Consider the following 20447-nt stretch of genomic DNA (forward strand, 5'->3'; position numbering starts at 1 on the left):
GTGCGCCTCTTGCCAGACGAGGAGAGTGCACTAGTGTGCGCCTGACGCCGGAGGGGGGAAGAGGACCCCAGTGTGCGCCTGGTGCCAGATGAGGGGGGGAGTGCCCTGGTGTGCGCCTGGTGCTCGAGTGGGTGGAGGGCCCCAGTGTGTGCCTGGCGCCAGAGGGGGGAAACCCTAGTGGGCGCCTGGTGCCCGAGGGGGGAGGGGGCCCCAGTGTACACGTGGCGCCAGAGGAGGGGAGACCCTAGTGTGCGCCTGGCGCCAGGGGAGAGGGGCCCCAGTGTATACCTGGCGCCAGAGGAGGGGAGACCCTAGTGTGTGCCTGGGGCCCGAGGGGGGGGGTGGGGGGGAGGGTCCCAGTGTGCGCCTGGCGCCAGACGGGGGGGGGGTCCCAGTGTGCGCCTGGCACCAGACGGGGGGGCGGGGGGAGTGCCCTAGTGTGCACCTGGCCACCGAGGGGGAGGAGACCCCAGGGTGCGCCTGGCGCCAGAGGGGGGAGGGCCCCAGTCTGCGCCTGGCGCCCGGGGATGGACCACAGTGTGCGCCTGGCGCCCAAGGGGGGGACCCCAGTGTGCACCTGGTGCTCGAGCTGGTGCCTGAGGGGGACCCGCTGTGTGTGCCTGGCGCCCGAGGGTGGAACTGGGGTGCTTAAACACCTTGTAAAACCCTACATTTTCCCCTGGAGTAAGGCCAGTAACCTTCCAAGACTTGGAAGGGGACTGCCCAGTGCCCTGAAAACCCTAGTTTTGTGACGCTGCACAGATGACCTCTCGTGCACGCCCACTTGTTCTCCATGGCCTGTCACTCATACAGCCTGTTGACTGTCCTTGGGAGCCGTGGGCTAAGCAGACTACCCCAGAATCCTATCCCCTAGGGACTAGCGTGACCACCTGGCAAGAAGGCAAACTCTGGACCTTGACAGTAGAAATTCAGGCAAAGGGTCAAAATTCAGAGCAAAAGGTCATTTCTACAGACCCATGTGAGGAGGCTTCACGATTATAAAATAGACCGCAGACCGAAGTACAAGCCAAAATAGGTTTATGTTCTGTAGTTGTAGTACACAGTGGGAGGACTGAGCAAACATTCACAGATAGCTGGACGTATTTAACTATGAAAAGATTAGCAAACCTACACTCCCCCAAGCATGATGAGACAGCTGGCCTCGAAGGATCCTGCCAGAAGCAGCCCTGTGCGAGTGGACGGAGAATTAGAGCTCACAGACGGTTGCACTCCTAGAGAGTGAATCTGAGTGAGAAATGATGGTGAAAAAGAGAAACGAAGGATATAAACAGAGATGGAGGGATGGTGTTCGAACAGTGAGAGAAGGGGAAAGCAACGCTCGGCCAGCTGAGAGAGCGAGAGGAAGAACAGATGGTGAAAAAGAGAAAAGACTATGAAGGGGCAGAGAAATGCCGGGAAAGAGAGATGCAGAAATATGCTGAGGGTGACAGAGAGGAGGCTGAAAGGAGGAAAAAAGGTCGAAGGGCATATAAAAGCCAAAGTTTACGTAACCGAGAGAAAGCATGTGGAGGAGAGAGGCATAGTGCCAATATCGGCAACCGTTATCATATAATACATCAGTACATAATCATAATAAAACACACGACACTGAATGTAAGTGGAGAAATATTGCTGCAGGTTTATTAGCATAATAAATATGCAAACACGGTGGGTTATCTTACGGGCGATCCCAGGGCAGGCCAGCCCCATGGCGCCTGCCCGTCTGATAAGCCTAGGGTCACCATGGCAGCGCCAATTGGTGACCACCAAATGTTGGGAGGGTCCACCCCTCCCATCCGTGAACCTCCAGTCCACATGCTTCACCACGCCCCCCCGTGATGGGTGGGCGGAGCATACATGGCAGCCCCCGGTTGCTCAGACCCACAACCGCCTGTCGGTAGCGGGGCGCCGTAGGTCTTCCAGTGGACACGCTAAAAGATCCCTGGGTATCCTGGCTTAGCACCACACGGTGCTGCTGCATGCTATACCCCTTGGTATGTGCAGACCCTGGATCGCCCTGTAACTCCTCCTGCAACACAAAAGTGAAAGTTGTTAGAAAAACCTTCCCCCCCCTTCTTGTCCCTCCTGATGCCGGGTAAGCGGATGGGCGGGTAAGGCAAAACGAACGGACAAGAGGGCGAGGAGGGGGCGGGGACCGAATATGTACCCCCCCTCAAGGCTCCTCCCCGCCGGAAGCAGCTACCTGACTGGGGTCTCCCTAGGTCAAGCCCAGGGACAAGACCTCCCACCCCTGTGCCTTCCTGTGGCACTAAGGCGGCCGCCCTCAAGGGGGCGGGCCGCTGCGCAACCCCCACCCCGGGCAGCCTTACATAGTGCCAATATCGGCAACCGTTATCATATAATACATCAGTACATAATCATAATAAAACACACGACACTGAATGTAAGTGGAGAAATATTGCTGCAGGTTTATTAGCATAATAAATATGCAAACACGGTGGTTTATCTTACGGGCGATCCCAGGGCAGGCCAGCCCCATGGCGCCTGCCCGTCTGATAAGCCTAGGGTCACCATGGCAGCGCCAATTGGTGACCACCAAATGTTGGGAGGGTCCACCCCTCCCATCCGTGAACCTCCAGTCCACATGCTTCACCACGCCCCCCCGTGATGGGTGGGCGGAGCATACATGGCAGCCCCCGGTTGCTCAGACCCACAACCGCCTGTCGGTAGCGGGGCGCCGTAGGTCTTCCAGTGGACACGCTAAAAGATCCCTGGGTATCCTGGCTTAGCACCACACGGTGCTGCTGCATGCTATACCCCTTGGTATGTGCAGACCCTGGATCGCCCTGTAACTCCTCCACAGCCTTGGGAGTGGCCACCGTCACTACCAGGGCCCCCCACCAAGGTAGACCTATTTCCTTACAACCTGCTGCAGCCAAAGCTTCCCCTAGGCCCAGTAGGTCCAGTCTATTCGCAACCCGCAGCTGCCAAGTCTTCACCAAGGTCAAGTAAAATTAAATTCATGCCTAGGGTGGAGAGGTGCACCCCATCACCCTCCAGACACCCTGTTGATTTGGCGTGTAAAAGGCCATGCCTGACGAAGCCAAAGCCTCTTAGCTCAGTGAACTTGCACATGGCGCTATTAACTTTTCTCCTTGACACCTCAATGGCTTCTCCTGAGCGGGCTCCTTGCCAAGGTAGCCTATTACTAACAGCCTGCTGCAGCCAAAGCTTCCCCTAGGTCCAGTAGGAAAAGAACCGTGCCTAAACTAGGGAGGTGCACCCCATCTCCCTCCCGGCACCCTGTGGACTTGGCGTGTATAAGACCATGCCTGATGAAGCCAAGACCTCTTTGCTCTGCGCAACTGCGCATGGCTCCTGGTAGGCCATCATACCTACAGCATACTGATACCGGGCTTCTCCCAGGTCCAGTCAAAACAAGTCTACGCCCAACCGGGCCGGCGGCCAGCCGGAAGCAGCTACCTGACTGGGGTCTCCCTAGGTCAAGCCCAGGGACAAGACCTCCCACCCCTGTGCCTTCCTGTGGCACTAAGGCGGCCGCCCTCAAGGGGGCGGGCCGCTGCGCAACCCCCACCCCGGGCAGCCTTACAGAGACCATAGCAAGGTGGGAGAGAGGATGGAACAGATAGAGAAGAGGGGAGTGTTGGGGGTGCAGGGGGAGGGAGTGTGTGGCGTTACAGCCAGAGCTGCTGACTTTGAGAGTTCACCCGTCTCGAGCAGGAGTAAACCCCTAGCCACGGTCGGAATGGGTAGAAAACGCCTCACAAAATGGAAGGGGGCATAATAGAGCTGCTCACTTTGGAACTGGGGAACCAGGTTCAAGTCTCGGCATCTGCTCAACATCCTGTGATTCTGGGCAGATCACTTAATCTCCCAGTGCCTACAATAATGAATGTGTGCTTGTGTAATGGACGCGTGAAGCAGAGCGTAGATTGGGGGCGGGCTCTCGTCTGAGGGCATGCAGCCAACGGGTTGAGAAGCGTCACATGAACTGTGGCTTCTAATGCAGAGGATCGCACGCGAGGACAGTGTGTACTTTGTGTGAGAAATGCATTTACCGAAGGGGGCGTGGCCATGAGGTGTCCTCCAAAAGGAGGATGTTTGTAGGCCCCAGAGAGACTTGGCAGGCCCGCGGAGGCTCCCTGGTGTTAGCCAAACTTCTGTGGGGTTTGCCGAGCATCTTACAATGACAGTTTTATTAATGTAGTGCTCCATGTAGAAATGCTGAACAGATGTAGCCTAAGAGCCAGACCTGCCGGTTTTAGAACTGGGAAACCAGGTTCGAGTACCGGTTTTGGCTCAACATCCTGTGATCCTGGGCAAATCACTTAATTTCCACGTGCCTTAAAAAGACATGACTTTGTGTAATGTAATGGTGCTCGGGTAAAGAGCTTTGATGCTCTCGGGCCAATATACCACATCTCTGCTATTTCCCAGTGCTGTAAACAAAAGGGGTTGTGACTGCCCAGTGCGATGGCGCTCAGTTTACAAACTTCGGAAAAGTGAGTCGTGATTCAAACTTCTGACTACAGTTCACCACGTGCCTCAGTCGCGAGCGTTTGAATCCCCGAGACGTCCCGCGGCAAATCGAAAATATTAAAAACAAATGACCCGAATTTAAACTGAAATGTCCTAAAGCAGCCAACGTTTCCCTGAAATGTAGGAAAACTGAAAGAATGGCTTTAATAAGTAGTGTCGAGGAGCTAGTAACCCCAGGTACCGCCACAGGGTTGAGTGAGTATTTTCAAGTCTGTAGTGAGGGAAGGCTCTGAAGCTAACGGTACCTGCCAAGGCATTTAAAAAGCGACTTGTAATTGTATTTTCATAGCGCCGATTACCCCAGACGAGACGTCGAAGCGCTTGTGGGTAGTAAAGTGCCCTATTGAAAGGATGTGTTGTGGTAGTTCACCCTACCCACTGCCTTCACCCATGATGAGTGCCAAAGTAGCCCTGACCTCTGCCAGATTTTCAGAGCAGACGCATTTGCAAATCTAGAATCTAAGTGCAAATCAGTTGCCGAGATATATATGTGTGTGTACGATAGAGCGACCAGTGTGTACGATAGAGCGACCAGTGTGTACGATAGAGCGACCAGTGTGTATGATAGAGCGACCAGTGTGTACGATAGAGCGACCAGTGTGTACGATAGAGTGACCAGTGTGTACGATAGAGCGACCAGTGTTTACGGTAGAGCGACCAGTGTGTACGGTAGAGTGACCAGTGTGTACGGTAGAGTGACCAGTGTGTACGGTAGAGTGACCAGTGTGTACGGTAGAGTGGCCAGTGTGTACGGTAGAGTGACCAGTGTGTACGATAGAGTGGCCAGTGTGTACGATAGAGTGGCCAGTGTGTACGATAGAGTGACCAGTGTGTACGATAGAGTGGCCAGTGTGTACGGTAGAGTGACCAGTGTGTACGATAGAGTGGCCAGTGTGTACGGTAGAGTGACCAGTGTGTACGGTAGAGTGGCCAGTGTGTACGGTAGAGTGACCAGTGTGTACGATAGAGTGGCCAGTGTGTACGGTAGAGTGGCCAGTGTGTATGGTAGAGTGACCAGTGTGTACGGTAGAGTGGCCAGTGTGTACGGTAGAGTGGCCAGTGTGTACGATAGAGTGGCCAGTGTGTACGATAGAGTGGCCAGTGTGTACGGTAGAGTGACCAGTGTGTACGGTAGAGTGACCAGTGTGTACGGTAGAGTGACCAGTGTTTACGGTAGAGTGACCAGTGTTTACGGTAGAGTGACCAGTGTGTACGGTAGAGTGACCAGTGTGTACGGTAGAGTGACCAGTGTGTACGGTAGAGTGGCCAGTGTGTACGATAGAGTGGCCAGTGTGTACGATAGAGTGGCCAGTGTGTACGATAGAGTGGCCAGTGTGTACGGTAGAGTGGCCAGTGTGTACGATAGAGTGGCCAGTGTGTACGGTAGAGTGACCAGTGTGTACGGTAGAGTGGCCAGTGTGTACGGTAGAGTGACCAGTGTGTACGATAGAGTGGCCAGTGTGTACGGTAGAGTGACCAGTGTGTACGATAGAGTGGCCAGTGTGTACGGTAGAGTGACCAGTGTGTACGGTAGAGTGGCCAGTGTGTACGGTAGAGTGGCCAGTGTGTACGGTAGAGTGACCAGTGTGTACGATAGAGTGGCCAGTGTGTACGATAGAGTGACCAGTGTGTACGATAGAGTGACCAGTGTTTACGGTAGAGTGACCAGTGTGTACGGTAGAGTGACCAGTGTGTACGGTAGAGTGACCAGTGTGTACGGTAGAGTGGCCAGTGTGTACGGTAGAGTGACCAGTGTGTACGGTAGAGTGGCCAGTGTGTACGGTAGAGTGGCCAGTGTGTACGGTAGAGTGGCCAGTGTGTACGATAGAGTGGCCAGTGTGTACGATAGAGTGGCCAGTGTGTACGATAGAGTGACCAGTGTGTACGATAGAGTGACCAGTGTGTACGATAGAGTGGCCAGTGTGTACGGTAGAGTGACCAGTGTGTACGATAGAGTGGCCAGTGTGTACGATAGAGTGACCAGTGCCTTTTTCTCAATTCTGCAGTAATAGCGGGTAATCAGGGCTGTTGACGTCACTGTCAACCACAGTTGTTTTCCAGGAAATCCCAACGTGAGAAAAACCAGCATTGGCATAGCCACTAGGTCTCGCCTTTGGGACCTTATAAGTGTTTAGCCATGCAGCACCACCTCCCACCTTTCCCATTGTAGCTTGGAGTTTAGGGTAAGTCTGTACCTTTAGCTTCTTCATTTCATGTCTTTTGGAGGGTATGTTTATCCAAGCCTGTGTCCTCCATCAGCCTTAAAGTTTTGTTTCAGTGAACAAAAATGAGATAAAACAAGGAGCAACACATTTGTTTAAAGACAATAGATGCCTTTATAATTGGTAGATGGCGGCAGACAACTGAGCAGACGCTTGAGAGGCGCAGCGCGGCTCACTGCAGAGATCACTGGTGTCCTGTGGTCGCCCACCTCCAATGAGGAGCAGGTGATCTGCAGCAAAGAATACATTTACCCAATAACTGTAAAGGAAAATATACGGATTGATAAATGCATTTTAAATTATGGTGTTTTATGAAGACTGCTTACTGACATTAAAGGAACTTTTTTTTTTTTTTAAACCTCCCCCTAATATGTTGGGTCTTAAGTGTGAAGCAGCGGAGCAATGTGCAATGTTGTCGTCCCCCCGGCCCCTCCCCCGCGCAGAATGGGATGAGGACACCCTGAGCTTCCCATATATTACAAATATTCATTGGCCTGCCCTGGGCTTCATCGGGCCCAGAAGGGTTAGGTGCCCTCCTCCAGTCTGGGAGGAATAACTAAAAGGCAAGAACTTCCCAAAACCATTTCCTGATTTGGACTTGTAAAACACCAGTCTCCACACTCTGTCACCAACCCTGGCGTGAAGAGGAAAAATAGCCTTCCAGCCAGTATGATAGATTTTACCACCCAAGGCCTGGTGTCCCACACCAGTGGCGACTGAGAAACTCTTTTGTGGCCGAGGGTTGTACTCACTGAGCACCACATTCGGGGGATGTGCCGCCCCTGCCCACAGATGAAGGCCAACCAGCATTGGCTAAAAACAAAAGTAGAGTGGGAAGCTTGGCAGTGAGGGGGCAGATATGAACCTGCAAGCCCTGCATTACATGCTACCCAGGTATCACCCAGAAGTGACCCTGGGAACAGGCAGGAATCAAGGGAGGGAAACTGGGGGTCATCCCAAGAAACCGATCAGACCGGTTTCCCGCCTGTGGGCTATTGGCCCCCTTTGGCATTGACTGTATATCACGACATGTGGTGCCTTTTCAAGAACCTAGCTAAGTATCCGACTGCTAGTTTTCTCCTGCACCGTGATTAATGTCCAAGTACCTGTATTTTATTATTTCACCCCCTGAATTTCATATGTACAGTAGTTTCGTGCTACAGATAGTCTTTTTTTTCTTAAAAGTAAAGGCATTGCCTGAGCCAGGCCATTGATTTATTGACTTATCACATGTTTCGTTACATTCTAAGTTTCACACCCTACTCCATCTCGCGGAGTAAGCTGTGGACTGTGGTCAAGACAGCATATGGCGTTTAAGCCTGATGTCTGCATATCTAACCCCAGTTACCGGCAGTGATGAGAGAAACAGTAATGGGTGTCTTTTCACCCGGTGGTGCTGTTGTGGTGCCAGCACCCAGCCACCTTTGGTGCCAATCGACCTCCCTTAAATAAAAGTGCAGAACTTATTTCAAAACACAAGTGCTTCGAGATGGTAAAAGTGCATGTTTATGTAGTCTATAACCGCTTATCGAACTGTGATCTGTGCCATATTATGATACTGGTGCAGGCCATTCAGGGTGCCAAAAGCTGGCTGGGCTGCTGCTAAGACAGGTGCCCTCCATATAAAGCCCAGCCCACCAAACTGTACAAGCAAGGCTCGTATGTATGAATAGTGCATGCTGCGGCCTGGAGGGAGGCTCTGAGGTGAGGTCGCTGATATTGTAACCAAGTGCAGACTCGTGGGAGAGGAGAGCTGACTTCGGATCCCAGCGTCCACGCTACACCAAACTGTGCAATCTTACGCAAACCGGTTTATTACCCAGTGCCTGCCTTTCCTTATCTGCCAACATTTGTGAGCGACAAAGCATTGATTCTGCTCACAGTGTACAGCATAAACGATACTCTTAAAAGGCGGCTCTTGCAGCATTGTCGTCCTTGTTACATTTAGTCTCTCCATACTCCGCAAGCCCCCTGGGCAGAGTGCTTTGGTGCCCATTCAATACAGTGCCTCTCTACTGTGATTGGCACGGAGGAAGGGAGAGCGGGATGGGTGTTGGTGTCTGGGGAAGTGTGGGAGAGAGCTGCTTACAACATAAACAAGCATTGTCCACGCGGCTGTAAAAGTAACACAGCAGCGCAAGTGGAAGTGATCGCGATCAAGCGCGGCGAGCGATGCGCTTAATGAGCATGACGAGGAAAGCCATATGGCGCCTCTGCTCGTAAGCGCGCGCACATGCACGCAAGCTGTAGGCCGGCCATGGTAGCATTTTTTGAAGCCCTTACTAAAAGTCTCGCCAGACCAGCGCATGCGCTGGGTCAGGCGAGACCTAAAAAGCAGGGAGGTTCCATTATCTCTTCCACGCCTACCAATGCTTGTTTGGGATGACTCTTCCTTGGGGTTGTTGGAATTGCCTTTTCTTGAGCTTTGGGCATTCCACGGGCTAGAGCGGCTCCCTAGAGTTTCCTAAAAGGAAGAAAGAAGTGCCTTAGTGGAAAGAGCTAAGCGCCCATCCCTTAGGACTTGGACTAGTGTCCCTGTGCACTGTCGGTGAACCCGGCTAACTAGGGCATGAAAGAGCTGAAACTGGATCGTAAAATCAAAGCCTTTCCGAACAGGAACTCCCAAAATACGTTTGGCCCAGGGCCCCCAAAATCCTTAAGATGTCCCTGGCTGCATCGGTCCGTGCGGGAAGAGTATCTAGAGGCCCCTAATGATCCCAGAGACGGGTTTACGGATCACGGTAAGGGACAATCCGCTAGTGCATGGGGACCGAATACCTTTGGGATATTCTGGGATTCAGTAGTCACTCCTTCACATACTAGTAATCCTGAAAATCCTGCTAGCACACCTGACCGTCGAACGCCTACATTTGACATCCTTAATACAAAATGGAATGAATGCAAATTACAGAACTGGTGAGTGCAACATTAATTGATGTCAATTTAATAATTATTGTTTTATCATTTTTAGTTAATCGGGTTCACATCTTACCTGAAATCCCCTGTGGAGTCCATCCAGGGTCTTTACTTCGAGAGAAGTATGAAAATCCCTCCACGGAGACGCACGACGGCTCCTAAACTGCAGTTGGGGCCCTCCATGTCCATTAAAATGCAACAGGTAATTACTTCTGAAACCACGGAGTCCTGGATACTTCATCGCTTTCTACCTTAGTTGAAGTTATCCCCACCTTGATATATAAATGTCATCATTGGTCAGGAGCCCAAGCAGGGTGTGCAAACAAGAATCCAGATCTCTTGTGGTCCACTGGTGGCCGGATGCGGCCATGTGCAGGCCTAGGTAGAAGGCCGACTGGTCTGTGGAAGTCACTATGGTCAGTTGTCACCAATAACCTTAGAGCTGGCTCTCATGAACACAATGTACTACTGTTAAGGTATTTTTAAGAATAATAAGCATTTGTGATGTTTGTCTGGCTGGTTTTCACCAATTTACTTTACTATAAGACACTACCTGAACATTGTCAAGCAGGACCTCAGAAGCTACTCAAGACCTTTGGAGAGAACTTGCTCCAGAATGACACGATCACTCCCGTTGAGCAGGAAGGCTTGACGCCATCGGGAATGTCGTGTCGATCCGAAGCTCTCTCGTCAGCTCCTGAGGAAGACTACCTCCCTATGACGGCATACCGAAACATGAAGATTTTTTAAATCATTTTTATCTCTACATATGTCAAACTGTTTTTCTAGATTACTTTGGCTTTTTTTGTTAGTACATATGAACTTTCATATTATAGCATTGTTTGTCATAATACAGGTGTAATTGCTGTGTCCCGATCTGTCTACTTCTCGAAGTTATTCTTTTACTGCAGAATAAGAAGAAGTTCTCTGGTAAACTATGTCAATGGGAACTATTTACAATTCTTTAATTGGTGATTACTTTGTCCAGATTTGTTTGTAACAACAGTTGTTTTTTTTTTAAAAGCAGCATTAATTGTGGGATCCATGCATTCTTCCGAAATACCCTGCACACTATGCAGAAAACTGGACTCTTTGCTAAATGAGAGACATAGAAAGCATTGGTGAAATATACTTCAGTGGGGTCACAATATCAAATGTGTAGAAGCTGTGCCTTTTTATACAGCAGTGTAAGTAGAAAGACTGAAAATATTTAGAAAGAACATTAAGTTTGCCGTGACCATGTCTACCCTTCAACGCTGGACATGAAAGTTCTCAAATGGTTAAGAGATGCAGATCAGGGCTCCAATTCAGATGGTAATCTTTTCAACAGGTCTTCTGTTAGTCATGTCCATGTCTTCCTTGGATTAGTGAACTAATATCCCAACACTGCAATGCATAATGTGCATATTAAATATGCCGTAGACGAGCTAGCGGGAGTATGGCAATTGTGTACTGGGAAACAACTAAAAGATCCTGTAATGTTGAATTAATAAACTTTACACCCTAGACCCTCTGATTTAGTTGTGGATATCGATTAGAGAGATATTGTGTCCCGGGGTGGCTACTCAACTTATTGACTCCCAGATGGCTGATCAGTGTCATTTTATTGTCGTAGTTCAGCACACTACTTGTGAAATCCCTTCTCCAAGCGGGAAACATCCCAGGTCCATGGAAAGCTTTAAAATCCCACTCTCTTTCAGTTCCCATCTTCCTCTCTAGCTTCAAAAGGATGTAATAAAAAAAAAAACTGTACTGACCAATAAGATTTTAGACCTAGATGAAACAGAAGAAAGATAATGACTCTAACAGAGCTATAGCATATAATGAAGGCACCTTGTTTTCAGTTTATACAGTTTTTCTCTCTCTTACACAGACCGAACAAAATGTATTTTCTTATCTCCATTTGTTTTTAAATGTGGATAAAAACTGAAATTTGGTTCTTTGTACAGTGATTCTAAATGCTGCCAGCTATGACTGCCTTGTCAATAGCTGTGTGAATTGACAGGTTAGGGGGCTGAAAAAGAAAGGCATTTTAGTAACGGGCTTAAATCGCAGTAAATATGCTCAAAGTTAATACTAAAATGTGCAAGTTTTCATATAAGTGTATCGATTTATCATCTGCGGGTGTGCATATCAGTGAAACCTGTCAGACATTCAAGTAAGAGTGTACATTATTGGTTGCATAGATGTGGAAATACACTAGTTTCAGTTCAATTTTTTCACAGAACCCAAAATAAATATAGAAAAATACAGATAAAGTTAGCCAAAAATAAATATGGATGAATACAGATGGAAATGTAAAAAAAATAATGCCATAAAACGGGAAGGCGTACATATAACCAAAACAACAAAAGACAATGTCAATAATGAATGAGCGGGTACATAATCGATATAGAAGAAAGACGGTGTACGTTTTGCAATGAACTGTGTAATCTACTTAGAAGAATGAGGAATATAAGCTATAGAGAAAACAAATCAACTGGAAGACATACAAGGAGAGTAATGAAAGCTTTAAGGTGCATATTTTAAATAGTAGGATAATAATGAATGAGATGGAATATAACCAGTAGACGGACCATGACAATCCGTAAGGAGGAGAGCATACAACTGAAATCAAAGAAGGAAGAAAATAACTAAATTGACTGAGTCTTCTCATAATAACCAATACAGAAAAATACTTTAATGAAAGCAAGTAGGTGCACCAAGAGATCAGATTTAGTCCTTTGTAATTCTTCAAGAAAATTCTTCATTCAAAAGTTTGTGCACATGCAAAGAACAACCAGCCAACGCATTTTGTTCCCAAGATATATTCATGGAAGTTCGTCAGGGCTCTATAATGAAAAGTGCTAGTGTGCCGTAAGGATACATCTTAAATCTGTTGTCGCCTTGTGATAAAGGGAATTTCCAGGTGTACAGTTTGACACATTGCTACGTATTGCTAGAATTCCCTTTGTCAAAAGGCAACAACCGATTTAAGATGTATCCTTATGGCGCACTAGCACTTTTCATTATAGAGCCCTGACGAAGTTCCATGAATATATCTTGGGAACGAAACGTGTTGGCTGGTTGTTCTTTGAATGTGCACGAACTTTTGAATAAAGAACTTTCTTCAAGAATTACAATGGACTAAATCTACTTTCTTAGTGCACCTCCTTGCTTTCATCAAAATTTCAAATCAGTGTTCAGTGGCACTAAAGGGCGACAAGTGCCGGATGATTTGTGCACAATTTTCAACACAAATTTGGTGTAACAAAGTGAGATGCAATCCAACTAGTCCGTTGCTCTGTTCAATTTTGGTTTTAGAAAAATACTTTAATAGGGGGATAAACAATTGAAAGGGAAGGACAGTAACAAAAAAAATTAGAAAAAATAAACAGTAAGGGAATAAAAGACTCGTGATCTTACCTTATCCTTGAAAGTCAGCTCCTATGTTTTCATTCTTGGGTGACATCTACGTAACTGGGTGTGTAACATGAGATCTTTGTCCCATTGGCTACTTGGCCATGTTCAGATGTTGTGGAAAGACCCTGCGATGTGTCTGGCTTTAAGACTCATTGCTATGGCGGACCTTGGACGTGACACAGAAGATTAGTTGAAATGTGTATCCCTTCCCCAGCAACAGCACACTGGTGCCAGTAGCTGGTAATATGGCTGAATAAAAATCAATGCCTGGACCCAATGTACCCACCTCTACCCCGATATTTGCCAGGTATATTTCCCCTCACCACCATGTACAGAACCAGCGTCACGGTGGTAGAGAACTAAGCCAACATTATATAATCTACAACAATTTAAGTGCTTCCTTCAAGGGATTTTTGAATAATCACCCACATCAATTAATTCTGCATGTTCCACTTAATTAAAAAAAAAAAACTTTTAAAAACCCGGAGCCGCCATCTACAGCTTGTGATGTTGAAGAAAAAAAAAATGAAATGTTCTGATTGGGCTACACATCACACAAGTGCACAGATCTCATCGACCAGATGAGTGTATGAGACCAGGTGATCCTGCAACAACTGGCCAAAAATAAATATTCACCGGAAAATGCCCGTCACACAGTTCTGCAGTGCCACTCGGGATTGGATGTGGCCAGAGATTCCCCCTTGCTGCTTCCTATGGGGGTGGGGTGGGGGGGGGGGGGTACCATGTGTGCCAACACTTAGAAACTATTAAGAAAACTGCAACCGCAACCCGATTTATCAAAAAACGAAAAATAATGCACAGCAGCGGATGTCGCCATGCGTTCAGTGTCTCAAGGTACTGACATGCTTTTTAAACAGTTTACAGATTTGCACCAATCAGGTGGAAGCCGTCCTAGCACGTCACTGGATGGACACATGTTCGTAGTGTTGTGCGTTTCTATGAAGATTAGCTTGACTTCTGTGCATGTCTGTGCCACATTCTATCTATGTTTCTCAAATATGGACTTAAGTTTGGAAATGGTGTGACACAACTTTTTGGAAGTTTTGAACTGTTGCAATGCACCTGGTTTTGAGAAATGTCACCTGATTCCAGAGTTGGACTGGGGTCAAAAATTGGCCCGGGCACCCTAAAAAAAAAAAAGTGGCCCACATCTGTGGATTGCATCCTTTTTCAAAACCTGGTTCAGTGTTTTAAGTGTTATAAAAAGGGGGGGTTTCTATAAAAGAGGCATATTTTCTTAACTTCTCTAAGATAAAAAAAATATGCAAATGTTGCCAGGACTTTTTGTTCACAGATTAGTGCACATTGGTGAACCACCCCTGAATAGAGGTGAGCTCACTTCTGCTCAGGCCCTCTGCCCCTCCTCAATCTGCATACATTAATGGGGTGTCCCGGCGAGAGACTTGGAATGACTCCTCGGATCCTTTGGTAAAAGGGAGGTAATAGAGGTCCATCTGCCTCCGGAAAGCCCGCTCAGGCCCCCACTGGGCCGGCGGCAGCATCGGAACTGCATAGACACCGCCCATATCAGCCACCCACAGGTGCAACACAGACACCTGCCCATTGCCCGAATGCCTGCCTTACCAATCCGACCCTGCCTGGTTCAGAGGGACCTTTTTATTTTACTAAAGTTATATGTTTAACATACTTATAGAGGCTTTCAGCCAGCCATCTGCATCCATTTGTCTGTTTTTGTGTCTGTCACATATTTCCTCTGCTTGTTACAGCATGGGGGATTCGGTCAGCCTGCGTCAGTAACTGGCTACCTTTACTGTGAGTGACGGCATTCCTCATTTGCATAAGAAGCACATCCGCAAACAAAGTAGTTCCCTTCAGTGCCAGGGGCTACCTTACCAATTTGTGCTTTTTGAGATCAAAAATATTTTTCCTTTTAGATATTTTTTAGATTGATGGGGGCCAGCATCTTCCCCAACAATAACGTTTTGCAAAAGTTATGACAAAATAAAATTGTCATTGAGAAAGTCAAAGGGCTGGAAGCCAAGACCAGGCTTAGCGGCTTATCCCAATGCTTGTTTATAAAGGCTACTCCAACCGTTTGCTGTGGTAAATCTCTGACCTTTTCTGGAAACAGATACATTTAACTTTTTACTAATACATAAATCTAAATACATTTACACTGAAACGTAGGTTTAAGGTTATTTGGGACAAATACACAAAGGTGGTTTTGTGCGTCTGACCAGGAGTGTCTGCCTGCATTGTAGCTGCCTGCAGCCTAATGAAACTGCACCTAATTCACTGTACAACGTATTAATGGGAACATACTAACAACAACTGTAACAAAAGAATGCTTCTAAATTAGCACTTTGTGGTTTGTCATACATTTAAACTGTATGGTTTGTACTTTCAGAAGTTCAAAATGTGGCAGGTGATGCCTGCTGTGTGTTTGTCATTCTCAGGTCCTTGATAACTCAGATTGTGAAGTGCAAAGTACTTTTTGCATAATTGGGAATACAATTCAATGATCCTGACTACACACTGGGGGAAATATTATTAAGTATTTACCACACCCTTGCCTGAGGTAGGGTAGTTTCTGGGTGTGGTAAATCCCCTCTATTCCAAGTTTTCACTTTAGAAATGAGGTATGACCTGGTGAAATGGTATTTAATTCACCTCGTTCCTCAACTTTTAGATTTTTTCCCAGGCCTTTTCCTCCCCAATAAATCTTGTTGCAATCTATTAAGGGAAAACTGTAAGGGGGGAAATATCCCACTAGTCCTAAGTCTGATGACTGTAGAAAGTACTGTTTGAACAGGGATCAGAAGTTTGCCCTAAACTTTAATCGGGACCAAAGAAGGCCATGTATCCATGAGCTGTAATAACTGACACAAGATGGGACAGAACTGAAATGATCCTTTACACAAGAATGTAAGATAAGGTTAGAAATGTACATCCTTACAGGTTATCCTTTTTACCGGCTCATTGCGCCACTGAGCTATCTTACCCATCATTGGTTTCCAAGGCAGCAAGAGGTCTCCTCTCCACTGAAGACAGTCAGGAGTTGGTCTGGCGTGATCCCACAATCTCAGATCAGCTTGTGGCTGTGTATAGTGCTGAGAATGTTGCACAATCGCGTGCTTTTATCAGGTCACAACTGAGCTGTACCGCCAACGTTTTATCAAACGAAGATTGTTTACTTATGTACTCGTGTCAGAAGTGTTTTTACTGAGTTTTATAAACGTCCATTTTAATAAAACCTCGTAAGGTCTGAACACCAGAAAAACAACAAATCTGGTAACTGTTTAATGTATGTTAAAGTGTTTGCTCAAATTAAAAATAAACCTTTTGATTACAATGTCTAAGCCTTTGATTCTATGACGTAGCACCATGGTACTGCTTGATTGCGATTGGCGTTGGTGCAGCACAAAAGTGTTCATTCCTCAGTGAAAATGTGCAAACCCGCTGCACACGTCGCATTCACTTGAAGGTGCGGCGTACATTGGGGTGTTGGCTGGTGAGAATGGGCTTTCTCACCATCTCCCACAGAGCGATGAAGGGCACAGGTCTCTGTTGACCATAACTTCCAGAAGGAGCTGGCCTGGGCAGCTGCCCTCTGATACCCAAAAAAGAAAAGAACGTATTGGCAAAGCGAGAACTAGGTTTGTCAATATTGTGTTTAGCCATGCGGTACAACATTGTGAGTGCTGTGCGGCATGGCTGAATGTTGACAATAAAATGATAGTCAGTGTTGGCTGTGTCATTATGCTTTAAAAAATGTTTTTTTACTACTGGTGGGAGGGACGATGGGGGCGCAACACAATATGGAGGGGGGGGGGGCAACCATGAGTGTTTAGGGAAAAAAGTGACATGACGCAGTCAGCGGTGTCCGTCACTAGCTCTTTTGTTTTGGTTAGTTATGGCAGGTGGAGGTAAGGGCAACATGGACAACGGGAGGATGGAGGCGAGTGGCAGTGGTGCAACAAATGAAGGGAGGGAGACTAAGCGCAAGCCAACGAACTGATGGAGGTTGGGAGCGAACCGACATGGACAACGGATGGAGGAGGGGCCAGCCAACTCTGACAACGGATGGACGGAGGGAAGCTGGGGACAAGCTAACAATGCCCATGGAGGAAGGAGTGAAGGATGAGGGCAAGCGAACATTATCAACAAACAGAGGGAGGGAGATTCAGGGCAAGCCAACGAACAGAGGGAGGTTGGGAACAAGCCGACATGGACAACGGATGGAGGAGGGGCCAGCCAACTCTGACAACGAATGAACGGATGGATGGATGGAGGGAGGCTGAGGACAAGCTAACAATGGCCACGGAGGAAGGAGTGAAGGATGAGGGCAAGCGAACACTGACCACAAACTTACATGGAAAAGGGATGGGGGCAAGCCAACACGCAACACAAGTAACAAAGGGAGGGAAGGCAGTGGCAAGCCAAAACGGACAACATATGGAGGAGCGGAAGGGGGGGCAAGCCAGCCAACCCTGACAACCAATAAACGGACGGATGGAGGGAGGCTGAGGGCAAGCCAACAATGGCCATGGAGGGAGGAGTAAAGGGTGAGGCCAAGAGACCAATGACAACAAACGGAGGGAGGGAGACTAAGGGCAAGCCAATGAACAGAGGGAGGTTGGGAGCAAGCCGACATGGACAACAGATGGAGGAGGGGCCAGCCAACTCTGACAACGGATGGACGGAGGGAAGCTGGGGGCAAGCTAACAATGGCCACGGAGGGAGGAGTGAAGGATGAGGGCAAGCGAACATGGACAACAAACGGAGGGAGGGAGACTAAGGGCAAGTCAATGAACATAGGGAGGTTGGGAGCAAGCCGACATGGACAGCGGATGGAGGAGGGGAAGGGGGGTGCAAGCCAGTCAAATCTGACAACCAATGAACGGACGGGGGATGCTGGGGGCAAGCCAACAATCGCCATGGAGGGAGGAGTGAAGGATGAGGGCAAGCGAACACAGACAACAAACGGAGGGAGGTTAGGGTCAAGCCAGCATGGTAAAGGGATGGGAGCAAACCAAGCAAAGCAGGGATGGAGGGTGGCTGCAAGCCACACGGACAATGGAAGGAAGGAGGTGGTTGGACAAGCAGACAGACATTGGAGGAACATGGAGGAGGAAGTGCATGAGGGAGCCAGCTGAAAAACACACCTTAGTAGAGTGCGAGAATCCAAAGTAGCATGTAGCACCTAAAAACATGGGCAATTGAAGGGCACAAGTAATGCATCCATTGTCCATGCGTTGAACACACATACAGAGAGGAAAGAAAACTACGGCAGCTGATGAGAGTTGCAATTAACCTAACCAGTGGTAAGCAATGAGTGGGCTCTAAGCCCACTGATAGAAAACCAAAGGTCTTGAATAGGCCACACATGGGCTGTCTGGGCTAGACCTAAAAAGTGACTCTAATGACCTCCACTTCAGCCCCTGACAGACCAAGGAGTGAAGCCTAGCAAAGAATCACTTGAACACTACCTCATAGGTCCGCAAGCCCACGGTGTGATTCCGTGCACCAGGGAACACGCCAGTGGTGACAATGCTACACACCAAGTGATGAAATGTTAAAGCTGCAGAACACCTCTCTGTTGTCAAAAACTACAAAGCAGAAATAAAACCATATCAAAACCAGGGTGAGCGACCAGAGACTGGAAACCGAGACTGGCTGACACAGATCAACCCACAGACCCCTCAAGAACAGAACCTCCTGGAAGGTAACCTCCCCACATCCTGTGAGCAATAGGAAGTGTCTGTCAGTGGTGAGCACATCAGGAGAAACCCTTGCATCCTCTGGTTCATGTCAAGCCACAGCCAGCGCGTCTTGAAGGACAGACCCTAATGACTGGTACATGTTAATAGGATAAGGAAAAACATGGGGTCCCCTTCACAAAGCTAAGTGACAAATGAGCAAAAAGCGTTCATGAATCCAATTCAACTTGGTTATTGACACAACAGGGCTTTACACCTGTAAGTGGAATTACTCCTGCATAAAATTACACCCACATGATCAGCACATCCCTTACAATGGCATTGGGGATTCTAAAGGTGCAGAACACCTACAACGGGGGTCGAACTCCTACAAATTTGTTCTTTGGATATTTGGAAACCTTGTCTAGGAATATTCCTACACTGAAAAAGGTCAGAGATTTACTCCTGTCAAGGTGGCAAAGTAGGAAACACCCTAAGAAATTAGTAGGGGCTTAGGAAAAAAAATGTCTTCCTGGTGGAGAAAACGAATAAGTAAGTGAAATGCGCTCATGCATAACACCTTCTCTGAGCCATGCAACTACTGCATGTTTGCACATGTGAGTACTGGGGGTTAGTATTTAATAGAAAGGGCTGTTTTTTCAATTGAAAAAAAAAACCTCACCTAATGACAGTAGTAGGCATTAGTAATCTGGGGAGACTGCAGTTAAATGAGTGTTGTAAAGTTACTAAGATTGTTTAGAGACGTGAGTTAATATTCACATACATCAATTAAATGGTTAGGTTGCAGATTAACATTTTATTTACTTTAAGGGTTAGTAATATGGTCAAGTTAAGTATGAAAAGTTGATTTAATGTACATAATTTAAGGGTTAGTATTAGGTTCAGCGAGTATTGTTTAATTTAAATTCAGGGAATAGGTTGGGCTTGGCACAAGGTTTACCTTAGGAATGGTATTGATGTAAGAAACTGGAGTATAAGTTGAGTGAGGTAAGTATCCACCTCAAGTAATAATCACATTCCTGGTCTGCGTGAACTACTAAATCAACCTTTGCTCAACCCCCTGTTAGCTATGCCACAGAGCAGACAGGTTTAACTTAGATGCACTGTGTGGAAGAGGAGTGGCATAGCGGCCAGGGTGCCTGACACCGGACTACGGGGTTCACGGTTCGATCCCCGGGGCCGGCAGCAGGTTAGCCCAGCACCATGTGACTCTGGGCAATAGCTCGCTTAATCTTCCTGAGGGCCCCCAGCGCTGGGACACCACTTCGGAGGTAGCTGTGCACTTTACAAATACTGGTATTTCATTTAATTTCATTTTCACTTATGCAATACGAAAACAGTAATAAAGTCAAAATGCAAAATAAATTAGAAAAATAGAGAAAATTAGTAAGCAAAATATCAAAAATTCAATCAAGGGATCCAGAGAGATACATTTTGTAAGTTTTAAGCTGGACTAGCGCCATGAAGCACTAAGTGGGAAGGATAGTCAATTGTCACAGCAGATCGGGACCTAGATGCAATTTGACGATGACCGTGGTGAAGAATGGGTCGGATACACCAGCCAAGTTCATCCAGGTCAACGATTTCACGTTCTAACTTAGTCCTATAAGTCACAATCCACTACAGGAGTACATTTCTGAAGCCACCCAGGGTGTCAGACGAGGACAAAAGCGAGGTCCAGTCA

The 20447-nt window shown here is 47.6% G+C and overlaps 1 long non-coding RNA gene across 2 annotated transcripts in view; it reads left to right on the top strand.

The window, feature by feature from the left end:
• The window catches only part of LOC146797339 (uncharacterized), a 114128-nt gene extending 97735 nt beyond the window's left edge, over positions 1–16393 (top strand). For both annotated transcript variants that reach the window (XR_014968472.1, XR_014968473.1), the window contains exon 5: positions 9715–16393. This is a non-coding gene — a long non-coding RNA (uncharacterized LOC146797339). The remainder of the gene's footprint in view (positions 1–9714) is intronic.
• Positions 16394–20447: the final 4054 nt, after the last annotated feature.

The sequence above is a fragment of the Triturus cristatus genome, chromosome 9 (assembly GCF_964204655.1).
Source record: "Triturus cristatus chromosome 9, aTriCri1.1, whole genome shotgun sequence".
In the NCBI taxonomy this organism is placed as follows: Eukaryota; Metazoa; Chordata; class Amphibia; order Caudata; family Salamandridae; genus Triturus; species Triturus cristatus.